This window comes from Cupressus sempervirens, chromosome 6 (genome assembly GCF_028749045.1).
Source record: "Cupressus sempervirens isolate cs-2001-9-10 chromosome 6, ASM2874904v1, whole genome shotgun sequence".
Lineage (NCBI taxonomy): Eukaryota > Viridiplantae > Streptophyta > Pinopsida > Cupressales > Cupressaceae > Cupressus > Cupressus sempervirens.
Genome location: NC_143123.1, coordinates 713,088,733 through 713,107,613, shown reverse-complemented (window position 1 = coordinate 713,107,613; position 18,881 = coordinate 713,088,733). Strand labels below are relative to the sequence as shown.

General features: G+C 38.5%; 1 protein-coding gene and 1 pseudogene across 6 annotated transcripts in view; both read right to left on the bottom strand.

Moving 5' to 3' along the window:
• Positions 1-18,881, bottom strand: part of LOC149554269 (carbon catabolite repressor protein 4 homolog 6-like) — a 270,686-nt gene that overhangs the window by 177,964 nt on the left and 73,841 nt on the right. The gene's annotated exons all lie outside the window — the stretch shown is intronic.
• Positions 10,574-11,461, bottom strand: LOC149554270 (heat shock cognate protein 80 pseudogene; annotated as a pseudogene).

Below are 18,881 nucleotides of genomic sequence, written 5' to 3'. Positions count from 1 at the left end.
TCCTAATGTATCATGAAGGAGCAATCTTTGTTCGCCAAGCAATCCAAGTGTGAATTTGGTATGATAGAAATATTGTACCTTGGGCATGTTGTTAGTAAATATGGAGTCAAAGTTCATCAGGAGAAGATTCAAGCCATCCTTGATTAGCCTCCCCCAAAATCACTCACGGATTTGCGAGGATTTTTCGCACTGTGTAGTTATTACCGGAGGTTCGTTAAAAGATTCTCTCAGCTCAGCGCACCCTAAACGGATTTGACAAGAAAGGGGTCTTTCAAGTGGAATGAAAAGGCACAAATCACTTTTGACAAACTGAAAGAGGCAATGAGCACTTGTCCCATACTTGCATTGCCCGATTTCACCTAACCATTCATTTTGGAGTGTGACGCATCTGGAGAAGGTATTGGTGTGGTACTAATGTAGGATCAACACCCCATAGCTTATGAGAGCAAAAAGCTTACACAAACGGAATACTTATATCCCATCAATGACAAAGAAATGTTGGCCATCATACATGTACTAACCAAGTTTCGGCAGTGTCTGGTGGGTGCCAAGTTTGTCGTCCGTACGGATCACAACAATTTGAGATACTTTCTGGAGCAACAGGACTTGAACGAAAGGCAACAAAAATAGGTAAGCAAGGTTTAGGCTTTTGATTTTGACATTGAATATGTGAAAGGGAAGAACAATGTGGTTACAGATGCCTTGTCCGGGAAACCCGCCATATGCTCACTAAACTAGATTTCAGCTGACTGGAAGGCACATATGTTGGTAGAATACTCCAAAAACTCATTTTCCTGTGAACTAATGGATGGCAACACTCAGGATGATTGGTACAGAGTGGTGGATGACATCATCTACTATAAGAATCAAATATTTTTGGTGCCGGAATCCAAATTGAAGCAGAAAATCTTGAAGGATGTACACGACTCACCCTTGGTAGGACACCTGGGTTTCCTCAAAACTTACAGAATTCTTTGGGAGAGGTTTTCATGGAAAGGACTTAAAGGGGATGTGTTGCAGTATGTAAGAGTGTGTGGTCTACCAACATAACAAGTTCAAACATACTCTACCTGTCGAGTTGTTACAACCTCTACCAATTCCAAAACATAAGTGGGAATGTATATCGATGGATTTCATAACAGAGTTTCCCAAGGTGAACAGAAAGGATTGCATTTTCGTGGTGGTTAACAGATTGACAAAGTATGCAAATTTCTTCGCCATCCCCTCCGACCTTCAAGCCCTACAAGTTGTCGATCTATTTTTTAGAGAAGTCTTTCATTTGCACGAGTTACCCCGAAACATCGTCAGTGATTAGGATGGGCGATTCATCAGTATCTTCTAGACAGAACTGTTTCAGATGGCAGGGACAGAATTATCGCCAAGTACTAGTTACCACCCGCAGATAGACGAACAAACGGAGATTGTGAACAAATGGCTCAAAGGTTACCTTTGGAACTACGTCTCGGCCCAACGACGAGCATGGATCGAATGGTTACAACTAGGGGAATACCACGTACCACATGTCCATCAGAATGGCACCATTCAAAGCTCTATATGAGTACGAACCCCTCTCCTTCATCAACACAGTTCTGGGTGACATTCGCGCACCAAGGGCAAAGGACTGGCTTAAGGAGGGACAGGACATATTGAGATGCTTGAAGGAAAACCTACAACGAGCTCAAAATCAACAGAAGATGTACGCCGACAGACACAAAATGGAGAGGAGTTTCAAAGTAGGGGATTTGGTCTATCTCCGGCTACAGCCATATCGACAATCTTCATTGAAGGAAAGGGGAAAGGAAAAATTGAAGCCACAATTTTATGGCCCGTAACATGTAGTTCGTCGCGTTGGTGAAGTTGCGTATGAACTGGAACTTCTAGAGGGAAGTCGTATTCATAACCTTTTCCATGTTTCATGCATGAAGAAGGCTGTAGGGCAAAAGGTCACGGCAGCCATAAACCTTCCACCACTCAATGAAGGAAAGCTCATATTGGAACCAACCGATATCATCGAAGTACGTGAGAAGACTTTGCAGAACCACACGGTGAAGGCATATCTGGTGCATTGGAAACACTTGCCATTAGACGACACGACATGGGAAGGCAAGCACATTCTCCAACACCCGACATTACATTTGCTTGAAGACAACCAAAATTTGGGACGGGAGGTCTATAATGTTCCCGTTATAAAATAAATCATTTATTAAACTATTGTAACGAGTCGATTGCTTTTATGTATCTCGGACCCATTCTTATTTTTGTTTCCATAGTTTGTGTCACCATCGGCTATTCTTGTACACCCTTGGAAAGTTTTCCCCGACGGGTATTTAAGCACGGCTTAGAGGTAGTCTTAAAGTATGCAATTGGGATTATTTCTTTGTACTGTGAATTCCAGTTGGGATTCTCAGTTGTTCGCCATTTCAGAATTGGAAGGTCTTCCCTATTTGTCTTGTGCGGTTTCGGTAGGATTTAACCCTCACCCTACTCCGTCGCCTATAATACTTCGCTCAAATCTGACAATTTCAGACCACCATCTTTCGGCATATATTGAAGGAATTATTCGTGTTCAAGATTCTAATCTTGAATCTGATCTACTTGTGTTTGTATGAACGAATTTGCAATCATTGTTGTACCGTGTGGCATCAGGACATTTCCGTGCAGCTACATCTTTTCCCGTACAACCTTCACTTCCCCACACATCTTCCAACACACCCTATACCTTCATTGTTTCCTCCCTTCACTCGTTGTACGGGTTGCTATATGGCCTACCCCGACTTCTCCCCACACGTCTTCCCTTTCATTTGCTACCAATCCATCATACGACTAACCGTACGAGCCATCCCTCCTCTTCCACCATACACCAACAGGAACACCGTATGGCCTAGTAGGCCCCCACCGTACAGCCCTCCTGTATTCTCCCACCGTACGGCTACAAAGCAACCCACATCCACCATACATCAAACCAGTCATCCAGTACGGCCCAATTTTGTGTCGTACGCCCCCTCCTAGTTGCATTTCGCAATCATCGTATGGTAGCTCTAGACACCATTGATGGACATCTCTGGCAACAATCAAATGATCTCCTTGTAGGGTTTTCATGGAAGGACTAAAGAACATTACAAGGTCTACTATGACCCCTACCTAGGTGCTCCTACACCATACTCCCCAACAAAGGAAAGTTATCTCACTCTTGTGGACAATAGCTCTTTTGAAATGCCCACCTTGTTGAGATCTACCTCTGCAATCCATGTTACCTCTGAATCTGGTTTGTACCTCCACTTGATGAGGTGTTCCATGTACACCTTATGCCTAGTATTCTTCTGGACTCTTAAATCCAATACCTTCTCAGCTTCTAACTTGGTTTGGGAAGGCACCATAGTAGGTTCCAGATCAGTACTGCCTCTTTGACCGTTTTGAGCAATCTCAGTCAATGGACCTTTGAATTTGACCAAGTCTTGTACATTGAAGATAGGAGAAATGCCCAAATTTGATGGCAAATCAACCTTATATTCATGGGCTCCGTATTTTGCTATGACTTGGCAAGGTCCCACTCTTTTCATCTGTAGTTTAGTTGGTACACCTTTCTACAACCTTAATTTGTTCAAGTGCACCATGACATAATCAGCTATTGAAAACTGAAGGTCTCTTCTTTTCTCATCTACCTTGGCTTTTAGCTTTTGTGTACTATCTTGGATAGTCTTTTTCACCTGCTCTTGGATCTCTTTCATAGATTGAGTGAAGTCCTTAGCATGACCACTTCTATACTCCATGCCTCCAAGATCTCTCAGTTCACATGCACCCCTTGGATGCATCCCATACACAATCTCAAATGGGCTTCTTCCTGTGGTTTTGTTTTAACTATCATTAGAAGCATTCTCTGCTTGGTGAATAACCCATGTTTGCCCATACTTCTTACTTAAACACCTCAATAGATTACCCAACACTTTGTTAACCACCTCAGTTTGAGGACGGTAGGCTAAACCAAATGAAAGATTTGTACCTAGTCTACTCCACAAGGTCTTCCAAAAATGTCTCATGAAATCCACATCCCTATCTGAAACAATACTCAATGGGAGATCATGAATCCTCACAACCTCCTTAAAGAACAAATGTGCAATATTGCTAGCATCATTGGTAGTCTTGCATGGTATGAAATGCCCCATTTAACTGAATCTATCAACCACTACATATATACTGTCATATCCCTACTTTGTCATGGGTAGACCAACTATAAAGTCCATGCTTACACACTCTCGTGGCCTATTTGGGACCAGTAAGGGTTGGTATAAACCTACATTAATTATTCCACCCTTGGCTTTCATACACACCATGCACTGTTCAACATACCTAGTCACATCCCTGACTAATTTTGGCCAATAGTAAAATCTTTGGACTAACTCTAGAGTTTTATTCACACCAAAGTGACCACTTGAACTCTCATTATGCTTTTCCTGAATGAGATTCTCTCTCATTGATCCTCTTGGAACACATAACTGATTGCCCTTAAATAGCAATCCATTTTGCAAAGTAAATTCAAAGAACTTGTTATAGAAATGGTTCTCAAAATTAGAACATACATTGTAGGCTTTTGCAAAGTCTTCATCTTCCTTATAGAGATTCTTGAAACTCTCTACCCTAATGCTATGTAACTGAACTTCTTGGACAGTTGTCAACCTCCTACTCAAAGCATCTGCTACCTTATTCATTTGCCCTTTCTTATGCTTGATTGTAAAAGTAAATGCTTTCAAGTACTCCATCCATTTCCAATGTCTATTACTCAACTTTTCTAGGATGTTTATGTAGCTTAGGGCTTGGTTATCAGTATATAGATGTCCGGATGAAGCATATGCCATGTGGACATCACAAGAACCAGAGCTATGAGCTACGAAAGAAAGTAGGGAAACTTCAGTTACCATATTATGATGGCTCGGGGAAGTCTACAGCAAGAGCTTGGGTTCAAAAGCTTGACACATACTTACAATTGAACCTTATGCCTAAGGAAGAAGCTATTAAGTATGCAACAATTCACCTGGATGGGTTAGCACACAAGTGGTGGCATCATGGTATGGTCACTATGGGTCATCCACACATTACCTCATATGTGGAGTTTACGGAGAGACTGATTGAACGTTTTGATAGGCCTAAGGATCGTACCTTCCCTATGACAGGCAGAAACTTGTATGAGGAGTTTAACAGACATGCTGATTCAATACAGGGAGACATTAGCACATCTTCAGGTAATGGTTTATCTGCATCATCTTCACAGGCAGAAGGGGTTATAGATGTTGTGCAGGTTGAGCTAGTTGCATCAGAAGGTGATATCACAGGCACACCGGATTGTGTGATTGACGCAGATAGTGATCCCAGTATAGTTGGGCTGGATGAAGTTACAGCAGTTGAGGATACTGTTATGTTTGAGGATAGTACAGTTGATCAGAAAGTGAGCACTCAGAACTTTGCAGAAAGTGAGTATCAGACACAGTTGGATGCTTCTTCACATGAGATAGAGGCTAGTAGCTTTTTACTTGGTTTGGCAAGCCAGCTGAAGACAAGGGACGAGAATATTCATGGCTTTATCCCATCATGATAGGATACATGGATTGATTGAGAATCACGTCTAGATGATTCAACTGCAAGAGAGACAGAAAGGAGTCACGACAGGTTCTTCTTGTGACGACTTACAACAGATCAAGGAAGGCATGGAGGCAATGAAGTTGGCTCTCCAGGATTCTGAGAGACATGTGGCCGAGCGTTGTCTTGAGGTGAGTTCAGTTCGAGAGTTAGCGCATATAGCAAGGACTCAGTTTCCGTTTACAGTCGAGTCACATGTTGATGATGATATGAGTACGTCTAGCATTCACACTCCGCATTCAGAGACTGTAGACAGGTTCGTGAAGTCAGTTGGTATTGTTCACATTACTCAGGTGAGAAGTTTACTTGAATTGCCAGTTGGTTTCCGTTCATGGATTAGATGTTGGGATCCTTATCTTAGTACTTGGGATCATTTTGACCGGAGATATTTATCATTCTTTGGTAGTAGTATCTATTGCACCATCATGGACTTGATTAGTAGTTTGTCAGGTGTAGTTCTCATCCATGCCAGCAGCTTGTTTGATGCTAGAATTAGTTTTTACACACCTTTGTTGGGCATTGTTCATGTATCCAGTCAACCATACTTGTTGGAATGGGTTGATGATCTCTCATATATGACAAAGTTTACAGAAGAGTCCCAGGATCTGATTATTACAGATGACACCCAAGGGGATGTTGTGGACAGTTTTGAGGACTTAGTCTCCTCAACAGTTTCCTTTGATACGGAGGTTTATGTTGATGCTTCAGTCACTCCGTTTGATGATACAAGTTCAGCAGTTGGACTGCAGAATTTGGATGGCAGTATTACAGACGATAGCTATTATGAGGTTACTCCTTTGGACAGTGTCCTAGGGGTAGAGTATAGAAGTTTAACCAGCCAGCACAATCATGTGTCTAGTCAGCTGAGAGTTAGTGAGCAAGACATTGCTATCGTTTGTGAGCATTTCGATGCTACTCGTCAGTTGTTTGCAGTTTATGGATGGGGTTCTCCTACTAGTAATGAGCAGGGAGACAGTTATCTTTCCTTGACGGAGATCCACTCTTTATGGGAGGCTATTCGAATTCTGAGACAGAATTATATGAAGTTGGTAGCCGACAGAGATTATCTTATGGAGTGGGGGAGTACAGCATACGAAGCATTATTGGCCAAGGAAGATGAGGTGAGTGAGCTTACTCAGCAGCACGAGGTGACTTCTAAGATTCTTCAGAGTACACAATTGACTTTCAAGGAGTCACAATTTCATTTGGCTAAGGTGACCATGGAGTTAGAGCGACTGCAATCTTTACCAGATTCTGTACAGTCACAAGCTGTGGTGTCTGGTGATCCGAGAATGTCCATGGTCGAGATTGTCAGAGACAGTGGAGATGGGGATGCATCCATCCTTGATACTAACATTGGCATATCGGGTTCGTTCTCACTAGAGTCAGGTTCAGTTGAGTTGGGTGTTGCAGCAGATTGTTGTGGTATGCCTGACATGGTCGTGGCCTCTAGTACTGATGGCACGAAGACTAGAGATGTTGTATCAAAGATCATGTGTGATGTTGGTGAGCCGGCAGTTGGCATGGTTCCTGGTAGTGATACTACTCCCTTGGCGATGTCTTCGGAGGTAGTAGTCAGTTCCAGCGTGGTTAGTGATCGATTGCAGTTAGTTTCATCTGGGTTGCAGTCTGAGCCATTGACTAAGATTGGCACATTCTATCGGCATTACACTGTGAGGTATGCTCATCAATTTACCTTTGATGACCATGTTGATGAGATGATGATACAGAGATATACTTTGATTCCTAGTGCTTCTCATCAGTTATGGGATGGTTTGACGCCACAGGATGAGAGTTGTGATGGGCATGACATGGCAATAGGTTTTGTCGTTGACAGCTTGATAATACATGACTTAGAGCAGGAGTTTGGGAGTGATGCTTCAACGGTTGTTGTTATTGATTCTACTCCTTTGGCTATGACATCTCCTGACTTAGCTGGTGATCAGTCACAGTGGGTTGTATCACTTGTTCATGGTGAGCTGTTGACTGAGGTTGGTTCTTTTTATCAACATTATACTGCAGGGTATGTACATCAGTTAGCATTTGATCCTTGTGTTGAGGAGTTGATGGCAGGCAAATTTGGTTTGGGTTCCATTTCTTGCTGTTTATCTTGTGATGTCTTTTCACCATCAACGGTGCATGGGAGTTATGGTTATGAGACAGTGGCCGGTGATCTGCAGAGTTGTGTTGACTGCAGGAGTTGTGTAGAGCGTGGATTCTCCATACTTGGTGCAATTTCATTCGGGAGCGTTCACCATTGTTGCAAAGTTGGATTATACATTCCTTATAGGCCAGTGGGATGCGTTGATGGTATTTACTGTGTTGGCAGCTTGATTTGTCCACTTTACTTGGGTTCTGATGTTGTAAGAGTTTGTGTCTTGTGGGTTTCTGACTGTGGCAGTTGTGATTTTGGAGTTTGGTTGAGCTGTAATTGTCAATTTGATTATGGATTCCTCTTGGTTAATTTTCGGAGGTTGTTGCAGGAGCCTATATTGACTGACAGCAGTATAGTTCATGACTACATTTGTGATCCAGGTGGATTGATTGGGTTGTTGTTCAACCATTGCTTGGGGACAAGCAATTTTGGGAAGGGCGGACTGTAATGTCCCCTTTTTAGCATTCATAGCATGATGTTGTCGTTAGCCTATTTCCCCACGGTCTCGTAGGTTAACCAAGACATTAAAGGGACTTAGAGGCTATTTGGCCTAGATAGTTTCAGTTGCAGGTGTTTCTGATGGGTTTTGAGGCAACTTTGGGCATACTTACTATTTATAGTAAGTCATCTTGGACATGGTCGGACATCCAGTGGCAACAGTATGTCGATGGTAATTGTTTAAAATCGACAAGGAGACTTGTTTATCATTAATCAGATTTGTTATGCATTGATAAAGCTATTTTATTAAGTTAAATTTAAATATTTAACTTTATTAATGCATAGACTATAGTTTGTGGGGAATATTTAAATTAAAAGAGTCCCCTTTATTTTATAACACATTGAAGACATAAGTTACATAAAGGGAGTTATGTTTTATCCCACATTGAGAAAACGAAGAATGGAGCTCTTGTGAGAACACTATAAAAGAAAGGGAAGAGCTTCTTTTTATTATGGTTGGAAATATCAAAGAAATTGGAGAATTTTTTGGAGGTTATGTCTCAATAGTTTGAAGGACAAAATCCCTTCAAGCTGAAAATCTTGACGCCATTGAAAGATATGGTCTTGAGATTCAACAAAGTAACAATCTGAAAAAGCAAAAACGAAAAAGCAGTCCGAAAAAGCGGAACCGAAAAAGCAGGCGGAAAAAGCGGAATCGAAAAAGCAAGCAAAAAAGGCGGAACTGAAAAAGCAGGCGGATAGCTATTATGAGGTTACTCCTTTGGACAGTGTACCAGGGGTAAAGTATAGAAGTTTGACCAGCCAGCATCAGCAGCTTCCTCTAACCTTATTTTCATTTCTTCTAAGGCTTCTCCAAGGAGTCTTTTCTTCTTTTGCTCATCAACCTCTTTGGCTAACTCTGCATTTGTCACCATACTTGACTCACCTACTGATTCACTAGAAGCTATAGACATATACTATATTCCCAAATCCTTAACTTGCTCTGATACCAATCTAAGGTAACACTAGCCTTGCTCCTACCCTATCTTTCTCTAGGGTCTCCTTAGGCCATTCTTCTAACTTAACAAGGTTCTTAACTAACCCTACTCTCCTTAGGATTCTATACACCAAATCCTACTTCCTTCAACTAGTGAACACCAATTAAATAGAACATTAACTCCATATGCCACTTCCTAGGCTTTAATTAGCCGTTCTTGCTCCATCTTCACAAATTCCATAATCTGACCCAACATGATCAGTAATCACTCCACAAAGAAATGTAGACTTCTAGGAGGTCATTAAGATCCTTTACAAAGCCTGCAACCACATTTTGCATTGGAACCCTAATCGAGTTCTGTTAGAAATTGTAATCTTTCCTTGGTGTGTTTATAAACCAAGGTTAGAACTCCTTTCTTTATTGTTGTAATATATTAGGATATAAGCCAAGGTATCCTAATATATTTCTTTTTTGTCCTTTGTCCACATCATCTTATTTTGTCATCTAGTGGAATATGTGAGGACAAATATTTATTGTAATTTCTAATTTTAGATTATTCCTCCTTAAGAGGAATCTCACACTTGGCCTCACACACTTATGAATGGTGGCATTCATAGACATGGGAGTTACATTCTAACTCCTCTCTCTCATCTCTATTTAAGAGATGACCCTCTTCTCTCATTTAACAATGAGGTTTCTTCCTCTTCTCAAATATTGTATGAGCCATTGCTCTCTTGCTCTCTCTCTTTTTCTTCTTAGGCTTTTCATGCCTCATTCATAATGTCACAAGGGGTTTTCTTTGCTTTCCCCTTTCCAAATATCTTGTCTCATGGTGTTGGAGCTTGAAGCTTTCTCTCTCCTATTTTATGGTAATATCTTTTCATGCATTTACTCTCTTAGATTCTTTCCTGGTTTTGCTTATTTACAGATTTCTTTTTCCATTTCTAACATGGTATCAGAGCAGTTTAATCTTTGTTTTGAGTGTTTGCATGAAGGTACGATTCGAAGGAGACTCTTGAGAGAGATTTCACTAATTTCTTCTTTAATCTTTTTAAGATGGAAGAAATTGAATTTTTTTTGGATTTGGCTGGTTTACTGCCAAACCCGATTAACTTTTGTGTGCTCTAATTTCTGCAGGTTACTTATTTTATATTAGTTTTTCATCTAACCCCCTTTGGCAGGCTTGCCGCCAAAAGGCTTTCCTATCTAGATATCTTTTTTACTATGATCTAATCTCTTCCCAACTGCATATTGGACTCTGATGTGTTTGACAATGGGTGCGGTATATTTTGAAGGTTTTAATACCATATCCACATCTCTAAAACTTCTCTTGGCTCATTTTGCCTTTCTTTACACGGCTCTGTAAGTTTGCTTTAGTTCGGTCAAGACCGAAATGAAGGAACTGTTCGTTTACTTCTTTAAGGATCACAGGATAGCCACTCAGAACTAGCGTTGTGGCTATACCAGAGCCCATTAAACCCCCACCAACAACAACAACTTTGCTTATTTTTCTTCTCTTCCTCCTCCTCATCATCAGAGACCTCTTTCTCTGTAGTTTTCTCAACCGAGAGAGATATGGGATAGCTGATGAACTCAGAATGCTTCTTAACCAAATCCTTCAAACGCCTCTCCTCCATATATTCGAGCTGGTCCTCCTTAAGGTGCAAAACCATCTTCGTACCCCTGCCCAGACTCTCACCAGAAGTATCCCTAGTAACAGTGAAAGATCCACCGGCCTGGGACTCCCATACGTATTGCTCATCATCGTTGTGCTTGGAAATAACAATTACTTTCTCTGCAACCAAGTAAGCGGAGTAAAACCCCACACCAAACTGTCCAATCATGCTCACATCGGCACCTGCTACCAGCGCTTCCATAAACTCCTTGGTGCCAAACCGAGCAATAGTACCAAGATTGATTGACAAGGTCAGATTTAGTCATTCCAATACTATTGTCGACTATGGTTAGCGTGTTGTTGGCCTTGTCTGGAATGATATGAATAAACAGTTCCGGCTGAGAATCAAGCTTGCTCTTATCTGTAAATCCCTCGAATCAAATCTTATCCAAGGCATCGGAAGAATTGCTGATAAGTACTCGCAGGAAAATCTCCTTATTGCTGTAAAACGTATTGATGATCAAACTCAGCAACTGGTTGATCTCCGCCTGAAACGCAAAGGTCTCCGTCTCTCCAGCCATCTTTCTCCGATTCAATAGAGTCGGATCACAAATGCTCTATATACTCAAATCTGTATCTGGACGAGACAGGTTGTTCCTGGTTGCGTCTCAAAGCCTGTTGTGAACAATGGTGATATGCCCACGTTTGAGAGGAAGCCTGGCCAGACCATGTACCCACAGTTGTTCAGGACTGTGAAGGAGGCTGCGTGCGCTTCCTTTATCACAGTTAACAACATAAGCAACATAAGCAGCTTCCTGAAAATTGACATGGCTGCCTCTACTATTTTTGGTCTATCATGGCAAGATTGGCAGCTATAACTATTCTGAAAACTATTATTTTAGTAACGTTTTTTGTCTTTTCTTATATTTAGATTCTGTTGTAACGTTTTCTGTCTTTTGCTTTTTTACATATTTCATTATAGCTGTCAAAACCTTTCTTTAGTATACAATTATTCCTTCATTATTTAATGATTTGATTTAATTTTACTATGTTTATTATATTTTCATTTAAGTTTATTTATTTTTGATTAAATTCATGCTTATTGATGGTTATACTAAACTGCTTTAGTTCTCTCTAAGATAGTCTATTCCAAATTAAAAAATGCTTTAGGGTGATCTTTTGCATTGCTATGACATGAGTTAAAGCCTATAGTATAATTATTACTATTAGGATAAATTATCTTGTCTTATACTCAATTTTAGTAGTCTCACTTTATTAAAAATTACTTTTCATATATCTTTGGTGCCTAAAGAGGGGCTCTATTCATTTCAAAATTTTACAATTTTTTCTAATTCTTCCAATGTATTTACTTTATGTAAAGTATTTATGTTCCATTGGCCATTTGGCTTTCATGCAAGTTAGCTTTGACCCTATTTTGCATTATTTTAATTATGAGATTTCATGCCATGATGTTTCAAGTATATTTATTCAAGTATATATGGGTGCACACGTATATACCTAGATAAATATACAAACTATTATGACTACAATGATTATTAAAGTCTCTTGTATATTCTTATTTCAAATGAACATGTTCAAATTTACAAATGAATTAAGTACCCATGTTACCCTCAATGGAGTTTTATACCTGATATACATATTTTCTTTATTTTGATCATCCTTGATCTCTGCATTTTAAAAACAAAGTTTATTTCATTCTGATTGGATTATGAGTAATCTTACACATTTGCCTTCATTGTGATATTTTGATCTGCACATGGTTGCAGTTTTATGCTTTTATAGCATCGTTCTATGCCCATGTTGGCACTTTATGGTTTTATACCATTGATATACATGATTTATAGGGAGCCAATTTTTTCAAGGATAACTATGTAGGTCCCCTCAGTATAACTGATACATAGTTTCTTTATCTGGCCTATGGAGTATCCCTCCATCCTATATTGGTATGCACTCATGGAGTTTCCCTCCATTTGATCCTATCTGTTTCATTTTGATAGGATAATATTTTTATGGAGTTTCCCTCCATGTTGTTCAATTTTTGTTCCTCCATGTAGAGGATGTTATTATTGGAGTTTTCCCTCCAAATTCAGATAATTTGATCCGATTTGAAGGCAATATGTTGTTATACCCTCATAATCCATTCTTTTGATTATCCTAACAAAAATCATGATAATTCTACTTTGATCAGCATGTCTCTCCTTTATGTTATTTTCATATATTAATGTCATAATGATCTGCATACATTATTGCTTAGATCATGAGTCATGCATGTTATGGAGGGACGCCCCCATTAGACTGCAATGGGATGATTCATTAAGTACTTGATTGATGCAATATTGATGCAATTATCATGTTGGCCTTGTCTATGGTCATTTGTGCATTAGTATAATATTCTTTTCATGAGAGCATTGATCAAGCTTTTTACTCAATTTGTCCTTGTTGACAATTTTTTGAGCATATAATTTATCTTGATATCAGGTTATCTCCATTATTTTGTGGTAACATGTTTTACTCATTGTTTTTCTATGAGAGCTTTATTATCCTTATTCAAAAGGATTTCGAATTTGCATATATGATGGCATTCTACTTGTGGATATTTGTCTTGTTGTTCTCTTTTTTTTCAGGTGATCCATCAAGGAACCTTCTCAATTTTTCACATATGAAGATGTGTCTATGCTTCCACATTCAAAGGACTCATGTACTTCTCTTGGATCTACAAATGTACCATATGGCTTGAAGACAATCAAATTACTTCATATTGAAGATTAAGTTGCAGATTTTTGTAAAAATTATGGGTTTAATACCCTTTGATGTAATTTCCCTAAGTAAAGATTAAAGGGGGGTGTTAGAAATTGTAATCTTTCCTTGGTGTGTTTATAAACCAAGGTTAGAACTCCTTTCTTTATTGTTGTAATATATTAGGATATAAGCCAAGGTATCCTAATATATTTCTTTTTTGTCCTTTTTCCACTACATCTTATTTTGTCATCTAGTGGAATATGTGAGGACAAATATTTATTGTAATTTCTAATTTTAGATTATTCCTCCTGAAGAGGAATCTCGCACTTGGCTTCACACACTTATGAATGGTGGCATTCATAGACATGGGAGTTACATTCTAACTCCTCTCTCTCATCTCTATTTAAGAGATGACCCTCTTCTCTCATTTAACAATGAGGTTTCTTCCTCTTCTCAAATATTGTATGAGCCATTGCTCTCTTGCTCTCTCTCTTTTTCTTCTTAGGCTTTTCATGCCTCATTCATAATGTCACAAGGGGTTTTCTTTGCTTTCCCCTTTCCAAATATCTTGTCTCATGGTGTTGGAGCTTGAAGCTTTCTCTCTCCTATTTTATGGTAATATCTTTTCATGCATTTACTCTCTTAGATTCTTTCTTGGTTTTGCTTATTTATAGATTTCTTTTTCCATTTCTAACAAGTTCCAAGAAACTTAGCAATTGCTTCCCAAATAGGGCTACAAGCAATTAGGCCTTTTTTTGGTGAAAAACTCCAATAACTTGAAAAAGTCCTTAACAAGGTGGAAAACTAAACTCGGATCCAGACACCCTTTACAGAGACCTAAAAGATTCTCAAGGTCTTTGGCTCCCAAATTGTTCATACAGTACTGCCTACAACATGCCTATAAATCAAGGTTTCAAGGCATTCAAAGCCTATCTGACAAGAACTTCGTTTCCCCTTCCAAGAATCTTTCACCAGCACTTCCCATTGAATTTGGGACTTCAGTACTCATGTGTCTACCTATCTCCAAGCTTTAATTGAAGCTATCAATGCCTTCAATCCATCTTATCTTCTCTACAACTCACCGTGATCCCTAGCCATGCAACTCTGGCTCACCTAGGGCATCAACTTAAAAATGCTTTGCTTGCTTTCTAGGGCCCCTCCTTCACTGTACAATATGTACATGGAGTCACCTCCCTAATCCCAAAGGCCCGTGCAAGTGCCACGGTGGGAAGAGGACCTATGACTCCATCTTCACCAATTGCCTGGTTTAGACCAGCACATAAACAAAAATCAAAAGAATTTACAAAACTAACTAAAAGCCTACAAAATCAAAATCCAACACCTCACAGATTCTTGAAATGAACTACTTTAACACTTCCATGGATTACAGTACTTAGTTCAATCCATTAAAATATCAAATGCTCAGAAAAACAATAATTGTGACTGTTCTTGCTATTATCCGGTCCATACACTCTTCCAAAATTAAGCCAACCCTTTGGTAACATCGAGCATAGCCTTAAATAGTTGACCAATGGTTTCAGACAGTTATGAAACCCATTGTTTGAAATTGTAACTATGCAACAAATGTTGTCAATGTTGTCATTGACAACACTGACAACATTGACACCTTTTACATCTTTATGGATTTGTTATCCAAACTTGGTCATAAGTCCACCAAACTTCATCAAATGCCTATCTAAGGTCTTTAAACATTGAAAAAGGACCTCAATTCCCTTGCTTGGCCAATTTATCACCAAAAATCACAAAAACACCCTATTTGACCTGATGTGGACATGCTTGCAACTAAGGTCACTAAGGACCTATTAAGGCTTCCTACTCTAACTCACCTCACATTAAGACTAGACTAGTCCCCTTACTACACTAGTGGTGTGGCTAGGACCACTACAAGCCAAAACAACTTAGGAACCCCAGGTCTACCATGAGCCCTACCTAGGTGCTCCTGCACCAGTACATCTCATTGTCTACACTATCATTATTAGTCTTCCCTCATGTTAATTGATGTTTACTTTTCATTTTGAAGACAACTTTTCTTTTGGGGGATGATCTAACCAATGTACAATGTTTATTGTTTGATAATATTCTATGTATTTAATTGTATGTACAATGTCTAATTGTTCATGTTGATCTTTGTCGCCACTGGGGAGTTCTAAGCATCATTTCTTGCTCTTGGGAATTATCAGGTCCATTCCATATATTGTGTATTGTCAAAGAAAGTAACATGATCTAGTTAAATCAACTTTAATCCTTAGCTGATCAGATGTGGTTTTGAAATATTTCAAGTGTGAATAGAGACATTTTACTCATGTATCATGTATGCATTATCATTTTAATTATCAATTAATGTATTTAATTTGTCAAATGTAGCAGTAAACAAGGAGCAAAGATGGAAGGAATGCAAGTACTCCGGCATATTCATCCCTAGCTGAACTATGATAGGCAATCAATTCCAAACCGAAACTCATCTCAGTCCTCTATACATAACTATCTTGAAGCTCAATAAGGATGCAAAGATAGGGTGTTGTTCGTCATCCTCATTTAAACAACAAATCATTTTAGAGTACATCATACCTACCCACAAGCAACTAAACACTAATGGTGGGGATGTAAGGAGCAAAAGCCATTGCAAAATGCTGGAAATCATCATTAAGTCATATGAAATGCAAATTCAGTCAAAAGGGTGTACATTCCAAGTTCGCATTTGAAACTCGAAAGTTGCTTACATTAATTAATGAACTGTACTAGTACATATACCAATTTACAAGAGCTTCAGCCTAGAGCTAGAACCTTCTAAAATAGAAGATTACAATAAAATAATGAATTAAACTCCTTAAATGACCACTAGTAGAAGATTCTAAAAACTAGCTAAAAATAGAAAAGGATTCTACACTATTCAAAAATTCTAGGATATTTGAATACCCTCCCTTAATGGTCATTCTATCAACTACAACAAATTACCCCCTAAACTCCTCCCTTAATGGTCATTCTATCAACTACAACAAATTACCCCCTAAACTTGACGAACGTCTCCGAACTGAGAGACTTGGTCAGAACATTTGCAGTCTGGTCCTCAGTTGGAACATACTGCAACATCATTGATCCATCTTCGACAAGCTTGCAGATGAAATGACAATTAAGGCCAACATGCTTGATCCTTCCATGAAATAGTAGATTTTTGTCAAGTTTCAGAACCCCATGATTATCACAAAACAAGTAGGTTCTACTTAAACATGGGCATGTCAACAAGCAAGTAGGTTGTACTTATGACATGGGTATATCAACACGCATCCTTAACAATTCTACCTCACAAGTCGCCTTAACAATTCTCCAACATTTAGCTTTAGTAGAGAGATCTATTGCATGTTGCTTCTTTTTCATCCATGTGACTGCATTTGTACCCAAACTAAAAAACATACCCAGAAGTAAGCTTTTTGTCATCAATACAACCTGCCCAATCTTAGTTTGTAAAACCAACAAGCCTAGGATCTATGCTTATGTTGTACAAAATGTCAAAATGGGAAGTGCCCTTCACATATCTCAGCACAAACTTTGTTGCAACCCAATGTTCAGCCTTCGGGGTTGAGAGAAAGCGAGAGATGTAGCTCCAGCATGGCTGATGTTAGGTCTAGTAGCGGTGAGATGGATGAAGTTACCTACTATTTGCCTAGACCTTGATTTGTTCACCACTCGTGAATCCGACTAGGTTGATAGTTTCAACCCTTTTTGTGTACATTCAAGTTTGTAATAATGTACCCAAAACCCATACAACAAACTTTTGGTATACTTTGACTAAGGGAAGAATACGTTGTTATTTGTCTACCAAAGCTCCACATCAAGACAATAATAGAGAAGTACCAAACCTATCATATCAAAAGTCTGGCATGACTTTTTATTTGACCTGCTCAACCAAATATGTTGCACTACCAGTAATTATAATTATCAACATAGATGACAAGAATAAGAATTGCACGATTTACATACAGACTCGGATCGAAAAAAGAACTTCATTGAACTGTTATCAATCAAATATCTATCAATCTTGATGTACCATGCTGCCATATCCCCATTTTAAGATAGAATTTTAATAATAATTAGATAATATAATGTTATTAAATAAATAATAAAGTTATATTAAAAATAACACTAAACTATAAACCAAAGAAATAATTATTATTTAATCTATATTATTAATAAAATAATATTTAGTATGATATTTTAAATAATTAAAAATTAATAAAATTTCAATGAGTAAAGAAAGAAAGAAATAAAATTAAATACAAGAGACAATATTATAGAAAGTATGTCAACTTTCTAAATAGAATTTAATAATAAATAAAATAAACATATATAAGTAAGTAAATAAATAATATAACATAGAATAATATAAATTAACTAAATCTAATGAAAATTCAAGAGATGTTTAACAAATAGACATGACTCCTTAAAATTAAGATATAAAAGGGAGGAGAGATTATTTTAGAGGGGAGAAAAGGAAGAGAAGAGGAGAGGAGTTCAAAAGGAAAAATGGAAAAGGAAAGTAATATGAATAAAATAAGGACGTGGCTTTCTGAAAAGGTATCAATGATATTGAAACGATGCGTACCTTTGAAAGGGTCATAATTATGAACAGTTGTGACTCTTCAAAAATATTTTAATTATAAAGTATTGGGACTTTTCCAAAGGATTTTAGTTATGAAGGGTTGTGAATTTTCGAAAGGATTATAACTATGAAGTGTTGTGACTTTTCAAAAGATTTGTATTATGAAAGGGTGCGACTCTTGGAAAAGAAGAAGGTAAGAAAGTTATGTTTATGAATTATATTTGTTTAATTATGTTTATATTTATGAACACTACTTGTGGATAATATTGTGTTAACGCCATGGATATCAATGTGAACTTGAAGCATGGAGCATGTGAGATATTAATATCTACATTGTCCGCCATGGCCAAGATTCGATATCAAAGCATGGAGCACGGAGATATTAAGATCTCCATTGTCCGCCATGGCCAATAATCGAGCAATAATATATTAATCTATTAGAAGAATTATAAGACTAGAAGCATGGTGGTAGCAAGGTATTAACACCTTGAACCAACCACCATGGCCGAGAATTCTCCATGTTGCCAAAATACCCTTGATGCTGTCAAACATATGCATATGTCGTTGGCCTTGGATAGAGGATGCCTGTCCAAGAAGAATCTTAAGGGTGCGCTTCTGGGATGACTGTGAAGTAGCTATGAGCTCTGAAACCTAATCTAGAGACGTC